Raw genomic sequence first — 17,166 nt, forward strand, 5'->3', positions numbered from 1 at the left:
AAGCTTGCATCAAGGTTCAAAATGAAGGATTTGGGCAGACTTAGACATTTTCTAGGCATTGATTTTAACCAGATTGATGACTGTGTCAAAATGTCTCAAGCAAAGTATGTGGAAAAAAATCATAGAAAGGTTTGACATGCAAGAGTGCAAACCCAGGTCAACACCTAGCGAACAAAAACTAAACCATACTGATAATAGGCCTACTGACATGATGGCTGATGTCAGATTATACAGAGAGGCAGTCGGTAGCCTCATTTATTTGACCGTTTGTACAAGACCTGATCTAAGTTACATTGTAAGCAAACTGTCACAATACTTTGCAGAGCCAACTGATGAGCAATGGGTAACAGTAAAACATGTTCTGAGGTATCTTAAAGGTACAGTTGACAAAGAATTGTGTTACAGAAAGTGTGAAACACTAGTTATTCAAGCGTACAGTGATTGGGAACTGCCCATAGATCCGAAGTCCCGTTAGTCCGAACATGCACTGCTCCCGTGCTTGCGGTTAGGTTTAGGTTTGCTCCCGTGCTTGCGGTTAGGTTAAGGTTAGGGTTAGAGATAGGGATAGTAATTTCGGAACAATGAACCTTCTGACTAATGACATGTTACCCAGCAACAATCCAAGAGTGCCTATATCTGAAATTGCTATTGGAAGATCTTGACAAATATGATTATGGTACATCTATGGATTATGAGGACAACCAGGGAACAATTGCTTTGGCAAAAAATCCTGTAAGGCGTAAGCCGACAAAGATGTAAGCACATAGACACAAAATACCACTTTATTAGATCACATGTGTCTGATGGTAATGTGGTGTTGCATTATTGTCCAACTAATGAAAATGTAGCAGATGTTATGACTAAACCTGCTACAAAATTTAAGTTGATTAAGTTTGCTGACTTTATGTTTGGAAAGTGAAACTGGAAAGAAAAAAAGAAAATAAGAAAAGTAAGGTTACAATCTAAGACCATAGTGGGGGTGTTAAGATATGCTCTTAATTGTAACCTATATATACAGAGGCAAACGTATTATTATTTTGGTCCTTGTTAATGAGGAATTGAACACTGATCAGTGCCACCTGCGAGTGGGTGCATGTGATGTGATTATGGGTGTGTCAAGTATTCAATAAAAAGCCTCACTTGCTGTGAGGACAGGGTCCTGTGTGGAGCTGTGAAACATGAGCTGTCTGTGTCCGTCTCATCTATTTGTTTTCCCTCGTATGGTGCTATTACAGTGATGGTCTACATGCTGGGGCTGTGATATACTTTGTTTATCACAATCTATCAACATATTTAATTTGATTGTGTTGCTCACGTGAGCAACACACAATAGACACACTTTCCACACTAATACTGTGTGTGTGTGTGTGCGTGTGTGCGTGTGTGCGTGCGTGCGTGCGTGCGTGCGTGCGCGCGCGCACGCACGCACTTCATTCATGCCCTGCAAAGACTCTTTACTCGGAAAATGTAGGCATTTTAACATGTAATAATTAAGTTGGCCTACTCTGATTTTATATCCTCCCTCTCATTATTTTAATTAATAGTGCTCTGATCACCCCTCTTTCTTGCCCCTTTGATCCTTGAAGCACAAACCATACTTTAACTTTTGTACCGCCAGTCCGCCACTGAGCACCTTGATTTTTTCTACACTATTCAAAAAAGTAAGTATTGATGACATTAACATAGTTTATTTCTACTTCAGGACAATTTGGGTTGAAGAGAGGTCTAGGGCATGGTGGCAGCTTGTCCTTACATCCTGGGGAGATCGGCAGTGGCAACAAAATTTCCGGATGAAGAGGACCACCTTCATGGAGCCGTGTGACATTCTTCGGCCACATCTTGAGAGGGATACAACCCATTTCAGGTGTCCTGTTTCTGTGGAACACCGTGTGGCCATCTGCATTGTGAGACTGTCGACCAACACATTACACAGAGTCATAGCCCATTTATTTGGTGTTGCCATCTCAACAGCATGTGAGATCACCAATGAGGTCGTAGAGGTAATTGTGGAAACAATTTGCTCTCGCAGTACATCAAAACACCATCCGAACCGGAATTTAACACCATCATCCAAGGTTTCCGCGAATGTACTGGTTTCTCACACTGTGGAGGGGTTATTGATGGATCACATATTGGAATGAGGTCAGCATCAAACACACCTGCAGATTACTACAACCGCAAGGGATTTTACTCTGTCATTCTGCAAGCTGTTGTAGACCACCGGCTCAGATTCTGGGACATAAATGTGGGATGGCCAGGCAGAGTCCATGATGCTAGAGTTTTTGCAAACTCTAGTGTTTTTGACAGGGGTCAGAGTGGCACACTGTTCCCCAATCGCACAGACAGGATTGCAGGTATTTATTATGCTTCTTCTCCTTTTTGAATATGCATTTTTCTCCTGTTATGATTTATTTGCTTACATTTATTTTTAAATTGCCATGTTCAAAATAACCATTTTAAATCAAATCAAATCAGGTGTAGATGGGCCAGTGGTGATGTTGGGTGATGCTGCCTACCCACTCCTCCCTTGGTTGATGAAACCCTACCCTGAAACCGGTGCTACTCCTGCCCAGAGAACTTTCAACTACCGACTAAGCAAGACACGGATCACCGTGGAGAGGGCATTTGGCCATCTCAAGGGACGATGGCAATGCCTGATGAAGAGGTACTGTAGAGCGTTCATCACCTAGTGCTCACTCTGTAGGTTTATGTGCATTTCTATGCTATACCATCGAAGTGGATATACTGAGAGCTGGACCAGTAATGTGAAATAAAACTGTTTATAAAGTATTCCCTCTGTTTGGTCATTCTACAGGTATGATTGCAACATCAAAAACCTAAACGCCACCATCACAGCCTGCTGTATACTGCACAATTTTTGTGAAGTACACAATGAGCCCTATGATGAGGAGGGGGATTTGGAGGCTAGTGCTGCAGTTTCTGCAGACGATGAGGAAGACGAATTATATCCCCCTCAGGAAAACACACAGGCCAACGCCATCAGAGATGCCCTGTCAACTTTGTTTTCTTCCTGAACCCTACATGGCCGAAACCTCCCTTTTGAACATTCAGTTACCATTACAATAAATCCTTATTTATTAGCAGTTTATCATGTGGACATTCCTTTTTTTTTCCTTCACTTGATTATTTTTGCCGTTTAAAGAACTGTGGAGATAAATTAAACTTTACGCTCTGTAAAGTGTTTTTTGCATTTTGCTGCTGGGATGAAGGCAGCATCCTGTCAAACAGGCTTTGCATACCTCCATCTGTGTCTTCATCCAAGCATCAAGACTGTTGTTCTCCTGTTGCTGACGAACCTGCTCTGCCTGCATAAACTCTACATGCTGACTCTGCTGCATATCCATGAAGGTAGTCATGGTGCTCAAATCAGTTTTGGCTTTCCTCTTCCTTTTGTTGAGAATTGTCACTGGTGTGGAATTGTCACTGCGTGTCTCATCTGAAGTGCCGGTCAGCTTAAAAGTATGAAAAGACAAAAACATTAGACCTTTCAACTGCAATAGCATTTGATGGTATCAAGTAGGCTACATGCACAAAATTAACAAACTATTGATCAAAAATGACAGGCAACCAGAAATTGTGTAGGAATCTTGGATGAATGATTCTCTTTCAGCCTGAGGTGTAAAGTAATTTATAGTTCTAATCCACCATATAGGCTAAATGAGACCGTTATTTTTACTCTAGATTTGACAGCTTTAGTTTATTTAGATTGTATTTACATTATTCATATAGCCTATGCCTATGTATTTTAGTCATTAATTTAAAGTGTTACATTAGTAATACATGGTAACATACTAAACATATAAAGAAGCCAAATTATAAAAATAATTTATTATGGATACGGGCAAATGCTTGTGACCGTTACCTATAGTTTAGATGCATTTTATACACATTTCATCACAAGATCTGCACACAAGTATCTCACTTGTAATGACAACATTAACGATAATGTGAAATACTACTATACCGCTTGCTGCCAGACTAAACGGTCCGCTACTGCCCTCATCGGACGCCGGGTTGGGAGGTGGAGATGTTGCTGCTGCTGCGGATGATGATGATGATGATGATGATGAAGACGATGATGACGACAGTGTTGACGGAGTTAGCGGGGGTTAATTGTGTGATGGGATGTGACTCCAGAAAGTCTGGGTCACTTGCTGGCTTGTGGCCAAGGATGCCGTCTACAGCATCGAACCACGGGAGTTTGTCCTTTTCGTCTGTTGAGCTGCCAGACTAACGCATCGCATCCTTTACTTTATGATACTGTGTTTTGATCCTCTTCACTTTGACACGGCATTGTTCTGTTGTTCTATTAAACCCTCGCACAGACAAATACTCACTGATCACTCCATAGATTTCTGAATTTTTGTGTGTATTGTCTAACTGTGTTTGGATGTTTTGGTTGGCCCAAATTTCCAACAAACAGGATATTGGTCCAGAGCGTTCCTCTCGCCATGTTTGAAACGAATGGAAAACATGGCTCAAATAAAGTTTCGAATGAGTTAGATTGCTTATTGCTTATAAGTCTGGCAGCTCAACAGACGAAAAGGACAAACAAACACAGCACGTACAGCACTGCAGCAGTCGAATATAGGCCTATACTTACTACCTGAAGCTGGTCGAACTAGTATGCGATAGGTAGTAGGTACGGTAGACAACTATAAAGGCAGGATCACTGCAGCGTTGCAAACGAGTAGGAAGATGTCTCACAAAGATGACATACCGGTATATATAGCCAAACCAAGCGACAGATCACAGCTGGGTCTCATTAGTGCAATCAATTCACTCACAGTTCGTAGTACAATGTAATACGTTTCACATTCAGTATTATTATTTTCATATTTTGCAGTTTACAAATTTATATTTAGTACCAAAATCCAAACTGTTCAATTACAAGAAAAATAATCAATAAAAGCTCTTCATTGAAGTTCATTCATTCCTTTAGGGAACTCAGTGTTAAGCCTCTCTTTGAAGCAGAACACGGTCCCTGTCTCCACCGGTTCTCAGTGGGTGAACATTTTAGCGCTAGTGGTAACACTAGCGCTGTGTCTTGCAGCGGCTGTGTCGGTTTTTTTTCATGACGCTTGGCTCGTCGACTAGAGATGATGTCACGTTCTAAAAAAAAACAGTCCACTTCCTTCTTTAGGTGCATGCATTCACATTGGAACGATCCGTATCTGAATACACTTCAACGGTCCAGAGACCCGGGTCCGCGTCAATATGCCGACGGTCCATTGGTCCGATCGACAACCTACCTCAAACCCTCACCCTAACCCTAACCTCCCCCGGGGCAGACACCTAAACCTAACCACCCACCCTCTCCCGACCCCCAGCGCACCTCGAACCAATGCTCCTTCGGAGCAATGGTCCGTCGGATCATAGGGTGCTTCCCCAGAGACCCGCCCTCCATGCGGTCCCGGGGACGGTTGGGCGATCCGCTCCCGGGAACGGTACGCATCATTCACACTACCACAACATCTGCCAAGTGGTCCCGAGTCCCATAGTGTGAATCCCCTATAACTCTCTCCATGTGTACACTCTCAAAGTTAGGGGGGGTCCTTGCAAATAAAACCACTAGTACTAGTTGGACTGCCATACAGTCAGTGACATAGGGTTAGGGTTAGTAAGTAAGTAAGTAAGTAAGTACATTTTATTTGTAAAAGCACCTTTCAAGACAAAGTCACAAGGTGCTGAACAGAACATGGAACAAGCAATCAACAAGTTAAAAACAAACAGGAAAAACATAGCACAAAAAAGTAAAAAGACAATAACAAATGTAACGAAGAATAAACAAGGCAAAACTGAAAATGTAGGCATGTGAAATGGTAAACTATAGAGGCAGAGTCGCAAAAACATAGGTATGAAAAATAAATCGGGTAAGAGCTACATGGGAAAATAAATACGGAATAAATGTGTCTTTAACTGTCTTTTAAAAGAGTCAACTGACTCAGCGTTTTTTATCATGAGGGGCAGGGCGTTCCAGAGAGTAGGGGCAACCACTGCGAAAGCCCGGTCGCCCTTTGTTCTTAGGTTTGACCCCGGTATCTTCAGTAGATATTTGTCTGAGGACCTAAGGGGTCGAACATTTGACTTTGGCGGCAGTAGGTCACAAATATAAGATGGGGCCAGCCCGTTTAAAGCTTTATAGGTTGTTAAAATAATTTTAAAATCAATTCTGGCCTTAATTGGAAGCCAATGCAACGAGGCTAAAACAGGGGTAATGTGGGCCCTACGGTTGGTGTTTGTGAGTATTCTGGCTGCAGTGTTTTGAATCAGTTGAAGTCGGGATAGAGATGAATGGTTAAGCATTGTATAGAGACCGTTACAGTAGTCCAAGCGGGAGGATATGAATGAGTGTATGATTTTTTCCAGGTCTTGGGGTGACAGAATTGACTTGATTTTTGCAATGTTGCGCAGATGATAGAAGCAGGATTGGGTGATCTTTTTGATGTGACATTCGAGGTTCATCTGGGTGTCAAAAAAGACACCCAGGTTTCGAGCTATGGGTTTGACGTTAGTTGCCAGTGGACCAAGGGATTGACGGATTGAGTTGGAGATAGTTTCAGGGCCTATGATAAGTATTTCTGTTTTGTCTGCGTTTAGTTGAAGGAAATTTTGTGTCATCCAGTTATTTATGGCGGTTAAGCAGTCATGCATGATTGAGAGTTTGGAGAGGTTATTTTGTTTAAAAGAAATATATAATTGCGTGTCGTCGGCGTAACAGTGATATGAGATGCCTTCGAAAGTGTTGATAAGGGTGCCTAGGGGGAGCATGTAAAGGGAAAACAGAATTGGACCAAGTATGGAACCCTGGGGGACCCCACAGGTCAGGGGAGCTGAGGGGGAGGCAAAACTGTCAACAGCAACAGCTACGCTTCTACCAGACAGGTACGAGGAGAACCAATTCAGGGCCAGCCCAGTTAAACCAGCCCACTGATGGAGACGATCGAGGAGAATGGCATGGTCAATGGTGTCAAAAGCTGCACTTAGGTCGAGGAGCAGCAGCACTGAACACTCCCCAACATCTGCCCTCATAAGGATGTCACTGGAGACTCTTAGGAGAGCGGTCTCAGTGCTGTGCATCTGACGAAAACCGGACTGGAATTTGTCAAATAGGCTATTTTGGTTGAGAAACTGTAATAATTGTGTGCAGACTACTTTTTCTAATAATTTTGAAATGAAAGTGAGTTTGGAGATAGGTCTATAGTTGCTGAAAACAAGGGGGTCAAGGCTAGGTTTTTTTAAAAGAGGCTGAATAATAGCATGTTTAAAGTGATCGGGGACAGAACCGGAGGATAGGGAGCTGTTGATGATTTCCAGAATATGAGGGCCAAGCATAGACTGTAAAAAATATGGACAAAGCGTTCCGCGGGTCTAACGTGAACGTAAAATGAAGCCTGTCAGTCCTTGCAATGGAAGTCGCCATCTTTCTAGATCCGTTTTGGCCCAGCTGGCCATTGGCTGGCCCAGACAACGAGGCGGGACTTCCCCCTTCTTCTTCGTTGGTTTTTATTTTGACTCGAGTGGGTGGGGGATCCCGTTCATAGACTGTAACGGTAGCCACGCCCCTCAGAACATGCGCGACTTTATGGTCATTTTTCTAATAAATGGGACCATAATTTTCCAAAAAGAATATTATGACATTAGAAATGAGACTTTAAACTAGTGACTGGAAGCAAAAAGTATTCATGACCATGTTTATTAAGGTAATACAGTCTAGGTGAAGTTGGGCCAAAATACATGGACTTCTATGGGGCTATGGGTTTTTTTGAGCCCAATGAGAGCGCCACAACAGGCCATTATATGAACTTTCATTTCCTTAGTGGCTTCACAAAATATCCGTCTGACTGCCCCCCTGGGGCCAAGGCTGTTAAAAACGTCTTTAAAAAGCGCAGTAGGAATGGTGTCAATAGGACTAGAGGAGGGGTGCATATGTGACACAATAGGTGCAAGATCAACTAAGGAGATGATGTTAAACTGGGAAAAAGAGGGAACTTGAGGAGGAAGGACAGCTATGGTTATGCTAGATGGGGTGATATTAGACCTAATATTGTCAACTTTGTGTATAAAAAATGATAAGAAACATTCACAGTCAGCGTCAGAGAAAACAGGAATAGGGGGGGGAGCTGGGTTTACTAAAGTGTTAATGACTGCAAAAAGGGCTTTTGGCTTGTGTTTATTGAGGTTGATTAAATTGGAGAAATATGTGGATCTGGCCTCATCAATTTTTTGGTTAAAAGCAAATAAAAGTTCCTTCATATGTGTGAAATGGACGTTTTCCCTAGATTTCTTTCACCGCCGCTCTACCTTTCGGCATTCCCTTTTTAGACTGCGGATGTCGTCATTCATCCATGGGGAGGGGTTGGCACTGGAACCTTTATTTTTTATTTTGAGGGGGGCGATTATATCTAGGGTAGATAAACAAAGGGAGTTAAAATGGGAAACAAGGTCATTTGTGTCAGTGGGGACAGTTTCATTGGTGGTAAGGGCTGCAAAAACAGAGGCAAACTTTTCTGCAGAGGTGTTATTTAGATGGCGAGAGCGGATAGAGCGTTTGATGGGTTGAGATTCAATGGCGAAATCAATGTTAAAAATAATGTATTTGTGGTCAGAGAGAAAAAACTCACCCAGATAAAGAGAGTTGAGTTTTAGACCCAGAGTGAAGACGAGATCCAATGTGTGACCTTGATCATGTGTAGGTCCGGATACATGCTGTGTGAGATTTAAAGATTGTGTAATATTAATAAATTCAGCGGCAGAGTTATCAGAGGGATTTTCTATGTGCAGGTTGAAATCGCCGGTCACGACCAGGTTGTCAGTCATTAAAACAACAGAGGATAATAAATCTGAGAATTCTGTTAAAAACTCATTTTTTGAACCTGCAGGTGGGCGATAGCATAAAAGGATAAAAAGAGGTTTAGCAGCTCCAATCCTAAGCAGGAGTGCTTCAAAAGTGTTAAAATTATCAATGTCCACAGAGCGGCAGGTGAACTGTTTGGAAAAAACAGCAGCAAGGCCACCTCCACGGCCGGACAGCCTAGGAGAGTTTACCATGCTACAGGCAGCTGGACACAATTTGTTCACTGTAATGTTGTCTTTTTCTTTTAACCATGTCTCCGTCAGGAACAAAAAATCAAGATGTTGAGATTTAAAGAAGTCCCTTATAACAAAGGGTTTGTTACAGGCTGACCTGACATTAATTAGGGCCATTTTAAAAGAGACAAACTTGGTGGGGGGGGGCTATAGGGAGGCGAGAGATATGACTGAGGTTTGATGGATTTACTGAGCGAGGTGTGAAAAAGAGTGTAGGATGTCTAGTCCTAATGAGAACAGGAATAGGTAGGGTGCAGGAAATGGAAAAGTTGTCAGCATGACCCGAAGGGAGATGCTTATGGTCGGAGGATTGTGATTCTGTGGTAGGATCATGCTGGGGTTAGGGTTAGGGTCTAACCCAGTCCCTAGAGATGATGTCACGTTCTAAAAAAAAAACAGTCCACTTCCTTCTTTAGGTGCATGCATTCACATTGGAACGATCCGTATCTGAATACACTTCAACGGTCCAGAGACCCGCCCTCCATGCGGTCCCGGGGACGGTTGGGCGATCCGCTCCCGGGAACGGTACGCATCATTCACACTACCACAACATCTGCCAAGTGGTCCCGAGTCCCATAAGCCAAATTCCAATACCGCAACGTTCAGACTCGCTCACTCTCCTCGCGTCCTCCACTCGCTCCTCGGCTCCGCCCCCAGGGAGGAGGAGAGGATTCGATGCGAGGACAGAGTGGTGGTCACTGGTGGAGTGAAATTGCCTCTAGAATCGGAATGCACTACGGCATCATTTTAAAGCGACGGCATAATTCGGCGATCACTTGTGACGTGTCCCACAGCTGGATCACTGGAACACAACGGGCTGAATACAACCTTCCGATCGTATACCCTGCGAGAGTTGTCATTGCCATAAATATAAGTTTACATGTGTAACCAGGTAGACCTGTTACTATGACAGCATCATTGGCGGAGCACATGCTATTGTCTGGTATAGTATAGCACAACTGTCATGTCTTAATCCCTTTTGTAATAAAGTCAATTTTAACTAGGATTTGGGAATTGATATATTCTAACATGATCTTCTCTTTGCAGTGAAGCCATTCATTATTAATACGTATTTCATTCTGCTTTTGAGTTATAAATAAAATAATCATTGTACAATTGGAAACGCACGTCTCTGCTCCTTTTCTTTATCTCAGCCCAGTGGGTTTTCAATTGGTAGCCTATCATTTTGTATTATTATCATATTAATCTCTGCCAGGTGAAACTCCCAGGGTGACGTATAGTGGTAAAGTGCCCTGCTCACACATGCATAGAATAGTAGCCTACCGAATAGCAGAATAGACAATTCATCACAATCTTATTTAATCTCCCCCTCTATTTTTCTATACTGTTGGTTCACTTATTATTCCCTTTTTTTCTAACTGTGTATTTCATGATTTCTATTTTTATTTTTGCATAGATGTGTGTATTTATGTCTTTAAATGTTTTGATGAATTGAAAATGGAAGACCATATAGCAGTTTTTGTATTGACCTGTACCTTCCTTGGACTGTATATTCAAAACTCTGATTCAATCAGTCAATCTATTTATTTATTTTTAATTCCCAGCAATGCTGCTTTACACTCCAAATGTTATGGACCTTAATTACTATATGCCCTATTGGCTGGCAACACAGAACACACACCAGGTGATGCCTATCATGAACGAATATCAAGAATATAAAAGGGTCTCTACAAACAATTTGATGATCACCAGACAAGATGAAGACAGCTTTGATTACAGCTTCTTGGCTGTGGCTGCAGCTGAAAAGGAAAGAGCAACAAAATGAGCAGCAGGCCCTGTCCGCTCGCAGGAGAGCACGTATCCGCCGTGCATTAATCCTGCTCATCCACAAGGTAAGCCAGCTGTTCTTAAACCAAACATCAGTAAGTGGGTAGGCAATGTCATGGATGTCAAACAAAATCCTACAATTCACACATCTTGTGTTTTGCATGCACTGTCAAGCACTCATTACGGTCAGTCATTGACATGAATGGATACATAGCAAAGTTATTAATGGCAGGCCTCATGCCATTGTAGAGATTCTTGATAAATTGCATGTATTTTAGACTACATACAGATAGTCATATAGTTCATGTGTACATGACAACAATCATTCACTTTCAATTCACAGGACCAAAGTCCATCCCTAGTCAGATACCCCATCGTGAACAGGAGTGTGCGTGTCCTGAGGATCTGGTTTGATCTCGACTACCCTCACCTCAGGAGGGAGTACCGCCTGAGCCGGGAGACTATCGTGGCCCTCATCAGGCTGCTGCCAAATGAGGGGACACATGGCTGGGGACGGGACATCATGGTGCTTGTCACACTATACTGGCTGGCACATGGCGCCTCCTATTTGGTGGTGGCTGGGGCATTTGACATGCCAAAGACCACTGTGCATAGGCTGGTCCACAGTGGCACGTATGCCATTGCAGCTCTCCGCACAGAGGTGATCAGTTTTCTTTTTGGTTTAACATGAAGCATGATATTCTAGAATCCTTTCAACAGCTCATTCCAAATACACATGCTTCAACATACAAAATGAGAACAACAAGAACAACAAACAACACACTCATTCAAACATATATGACACAACTACTCTTAAGATACGGATATGCAATGCAGTAATTAAATAATCATGTTTTTTTGTTTAACAATAGGTCATCCGGTTCCCTGCTGCTCATGAGCTGGCAGAGGTTGGGCGAGGCTTTGAAGGCCTGGGCAACAGTCCAGTGTTCATAAAATGTGTTGGTGCCATTGATGGGTGCCATATACGCATTAAGCTCCCCTCTGGACCACACTGCCAGGAGTATATGAACAGAAAGGTCTTCCCTTCCATACAGGTATCACCTTATGTCTTATCAAGTACTATGTGTAAATAAATATGTAGATCATTTTCTTCCCCTTTGCACTGTTCTTATTCTCCCATTTCTTTATGGAAATGTCATAAACGATGGGGCCTCAAACGAATTCACCCACTGATGAATTAGTTTCACCTGTAAACCTGTGATGTGACACTAAAGTTGCTTCTGATTCTGCAGCTGCAAGGTTTATGTGACGCCAAGGCCAGGTTCCTTAACACCTTTGTGGGGTATCCTGGCCGTGTAAATGATGCCAGAATCCTGAGGAACAGGTATGAGAATTGTATCATTCCATCTGGCAGGATCATGGTCCAAATACCTTTACTTATCATTCATGTGTGTGGGCTTGATATGCCAAGGCATTTCCCCCTTGCTGCACAATAAATAACATTATTTTCTCTTAACAGCGCGATGTACAGGGAGTCTCTGTATCCTCCTCCAGGATACTTTATTGTGGGTGATGGTGGCTACCCATGCATTAGTGCTCCCATCATGTTAGTGGCACCGTATCGGGATCCAGTCCAACCCACAAAGATCAGATACAACCACCACCATGCCAAGGCTCGCTCCATAATTGAGCGGGCCTTTGGCAGGCTGAAGGTGAGATGGAGGTCCCTGCTCTTCAAGGCCCTGGAGGTCCACAATACCTTTGTACCAGCTGTGGTCACGGCATGTTGTGTCCTACACAACATTGCCATGACCGAAGGGGACATAATAGAGCCTGACAATGAGGAGGAGGAGGATGATGGACCTCCAGCCGGTCCAGAGAGGGGGGAACAGTGTGGGGAAGGTCTGCGGGACAGAATGGCAGCCCGACTGTCGGCTCCAGACCCAGAGCACATACGACACATGGACGACCATGATTATTTGTAGTTTTCTCTGTTTGTTTTGTTTAACCTTTCATTTATTTCATGATTAAAACTTCTGGGCGTTGATACACTAGACTCTTTTCATTTAATTAATGTTCTTACATGCTATACTGGAGTATGTCTAGTGTGTTTCTTCTAATTAGTATGAGATGGAATTGGAACTTACCACTTGTGCTATACTGCCCTGGTTAAAAAAAAACTGGTTAACTTAAATGCAGTTGAAGAATTGAAGTTTAAACAAACACATTAAACCAATTCCTATTAGGGTAATGATTGATAGTGTTTCTGGCATAGAATGAAAGAATACATTTGTTATAGAAATAGCAAATAGTTCATCTACAAGCTTATATCCTTTTTCTTAAGAAATGGGGTGGGGGAAATAAGGGAGGATCCACACACTCAAATATGGCCACAATTGGGAATTTATTTGTGACTCCAGCACCTCAAAAGACTCACTTAAATGTACAGTATACCAGCAGATGGTCGTTGGCTTCTTTAGAAATGAAATAATGCCTCTGAAGAAATGAAATAATGCCTCTGAAAATGCCTCTGAAGAAATGAAATAATGCCTCTGAAAATGCCTCTGAAGAAATGAAATAATGCCTCTTAAATTAAATAAATGTCTCTTAAAAAATGCCTCTTAAAAAATTCAATAAATGTATAAAGAAAAGATTTTTTTTTTTTTTTCACCAGCTCCTCAGACAGGTCAAGGAACCTAGTATTGTCCCGCTGCTGAGCAGCATGGCGCTGCTCCTCCCTAGCCTGGCGCTCTTCCTCCCTCCTCTGCTCTTCCTCAAGGAAGTCAGTAATGGTTTTCCTTCTTCTTTTGGTTGACGGAGCAGAGGATGAGGCGGAAGATGAAGATGAGGTGGAGGAGGATGAGGCGGATGGGGGGGCGGCAGATGAAGATGAGGTGGAGGAGGATGAGGCGGATGGGCGTTTGGCAGAGGAAAATGAGGAGGAGGATGATGAACCGGTGGATGGACATGAGGTGGAGGATGATGCAGTAGAACCGGAGGATGGGGGACAGACAGAGTTGCCTGGCTCACCGTCCTCCTGGCCAGGAGATGAGCCAGGCATTTGGAAGGACACACCACTGGCCGTCTGGACTGAAGTGCTCGTTGAATCGATTAGAACCGGGGGCACCATAGAGGGGGTGTCCCCGATGGCGTCATGCATCTCAGCAAACCAGGTCCATGTTATAGGCGTGTCCTCCCCTTTCTGTCCCTGACCCAGTAGGGGGACATTTGATCTCCTACAAGAAAAGAAGCAACATTGTAGTTGAACAGCCTTACAAGTTTCACAATGTGTGAGACTAGTATACATACATGCACACACACACACACACAGCAGAGGCCAAACGGCACGAAGCACTTGAAATTGCACACTGCAACCATACCTTGTATTTTCGTTTCAAATTGTCCCATTTCTTGCGGAGCTGGGTGGTGGTGATAATACCTTCCACCTCCATCATACTCTGTACTTTCCTGAGGAATACAAAACATGTTACATGCACACGTTCTACTAATCAATTACATGTGTTGGGAATTTGATGGTAATGGTTCATGCTATTGAACTTGGAATAGGGATGATGTCAGGATACACACATTCATACAATTGTCAACTCTACATATATAGTCAAATACAGTCCAGCAGCTGACTGAACATTTAACATATAGAAAGTGCATATCCACATTGTTTTGTAGCTTTCAATGAAATACATGTTCATCTTTGTCAAAGATGAACATGTATTTCATTGAAAGCTACAAAACAATGTGGATATGCACTTTCTATAGGTTATCCTGCAAGTTGAAATGTACACCACTAAAGCTCAGTTTGTTCTGATACATATTGTGACAAATACAATGCTAATTGATGCAACTCACGTCCATGCAGTTTTGGCAGAATTGCGTCTGCCATCAAACAGATGCTCATTTGTTGTTCTCACATGTATGAGCGAACGAGTCTCTTCATCTGTCCCTAAAAAGGAATTGTTAGTGTAAAGCTAGTATGTCGATTCAAATCACAAATGTGTCTTTGATGAGACAGAATATGCACATAATATTCATAGATTTACATATATGAACTGTCATTTTATTTTCTTTACGTTTGGATGTATATTGTTTTGATATGTGGATTCCTTAAAAAAAAAACATGTGCACAGAAGTTACAGAACCAGTTAGTTATCTTCATTCATCAATGTGGATGGCCACATTGCTATCTCTATAATTAACATTGTTGGTGTGCACAGCCATTTATTCCAGAATAAATAATAGCGCATGTATGCACAAACTTACATATATGGATTGGTTCTGCCTCCTTCCTTGCCATGATCTCTGCTTAAATTCTTCGATAATTCGATCGCTTGCGTTTGTGTACTATCCATCCACATGTGGAGGGGGCGTTTTTATACGTCACTGGAGAAGGAAAAACGTGTAAACGTGATGCGGAAATCCGGCGCGAGGAGACAAAATACCCCACCGAGCCTGCACCCGATGTACACTCGCTATATATGCGGTCTCCTCGAGCCCACTCGGCTCCTCCACTCGACTCTCCTCTCCTCCTCGATGGAGCACTTTAACAATCGGAACGTTAACCATTTCCGGGTCACGCTGGAATGACCCCGAGTGACCGAGTGGGAGTGAGCGAGTGCCCGAGATTTTGGGTATTGGAATTTAGCTATAGTGTGAATCCCCTATAACTCTCTCCATGTGTACACTCTCAAAGTTAGGGGGGGTCCTTGCAAATAAAACCACTAGTACTAGTTGGACTGCCATACAGTCAGTGACATAGGGTTAGGGTTAGGGTTAGGGTCTAACCCAGTCCCTAACCCAGGGTCCCTAACCCAGTGTCATACAGAACACCTGGAGACTTGACATTCAGTAATTGGGTCTTGTGATTAAAATGAGAACATTATAAAGATGTGTAAAAGAGAAGGAAAAAAATGCCACAGACAAGACCAAGGACACATTTGTGACACAAAGCATTCTGTGTGTGTGTGTGTGTGTGTGTGTTTGCCTTTTGAGCAACTGTTGAAGCACATCTCATCTTGGAGAACATCAAGTTTTCTATATCAAACCTTTAATCTGTTACAGTATGACTCACATATCAGTGACCGTAGCAGCATCATGGGTAAGGTCACATTTTAGCTCTGTTGAGTGGATATAAGTCCAATTCCTCATTCTATTGTCAGCAGAGCCGGATTTACCTTCCTGAGGGCCCCCGGGCTGGACCAAATTTGAGGGCCCCCCTTGGGGGGCATATTGCGATTCGACCGATCGGCGCAGCCGCGAGGCCGAATTCTTTTTGGGCTATTTTGTTTTCATTTTGGGGTACCAGGCCCAATGTTCCCTCTAAAAGAAAATCGGTCTGAGCAAACACTCAAACCTCCTGAGCAGACATCAGCAACTACTGAGCAATCATACCAGTACATCACCTTGAAACCAACTATCCAAACCTTAGATAATGCGAAATGTACGTCCCTCAGGTGTGATTTTTTCTTTTTTCCAAAATGGATTTTGGTATACGAGTGAATCAATGAATAGTTACATAAGCAAGTCACAACATTTATATTTTATATAGGCTAGCAATTTTAGGAATATTCAGTTAGTCTATGTGGTTCTCAACCTTTTCAGGCTGTGGTCCCCCAAAGTAATCATACGGTATTTGAACTGGGGACCCCCCCCACCCAGACAAGCAACAGAATGGTTCCACAGATAAATATTGTGAAAATAGCCGATCTACAAACTCATTGTGAACTGAAGATCGGCTATTTTCACAATTGTTGCCTTTTTCTTTATTATTTAATAATCTGGCCAATGTTTGACCAGTTTTTATAGCATGCATGGTTTGCTGATTACTTTTGATGCAGTAATGGTTTTTTTTTTCTTTTAGAGCCTTCAAATCATGTGGGGACCCACAGGTTGAGAACGACTGCTATATGAATACTCAATTGTGCATTACATGGTGTGACACACACACGGGCTACTATATACAGTTGCTCTACATAGCAGACTAGACCGCTAGAGATTAATGTTAGCTTCCACGTGTTGTTTCATTCACAAGTAGCTACACCGGACTGGAGGCTTGTTGTGCTGTAGTGATAACCACGTTATCTAACCAGCTAATACGAGGCTAAGTGGCTAACGTTAGTTCCCCTCTCGTTGTTGTTTTTATACACACTTCCATCCGTTCGCCTTTTAAATCTAAATGTCCCATCAACGCACGGGTCCAAGGCGCAACGCGATCTTATCTGGTTCATGGGGTTTCATTAACACGGACTGCACTGCTGCCTGCTCTGCTGTCTCCAGACTCTCCACCTCTAT

Source organism: Protomyctophum bolini (genome assembly GCF_963924005.1).
Source record: "Protomyctophum bolini genome assembly, chromosome: 22".
NCBI lineage: Eukaryota > Metazoa > Chordata > Actinopteri > Myctophiformes > Myctophidae > Protomyctophum > Protomyctophum bolini.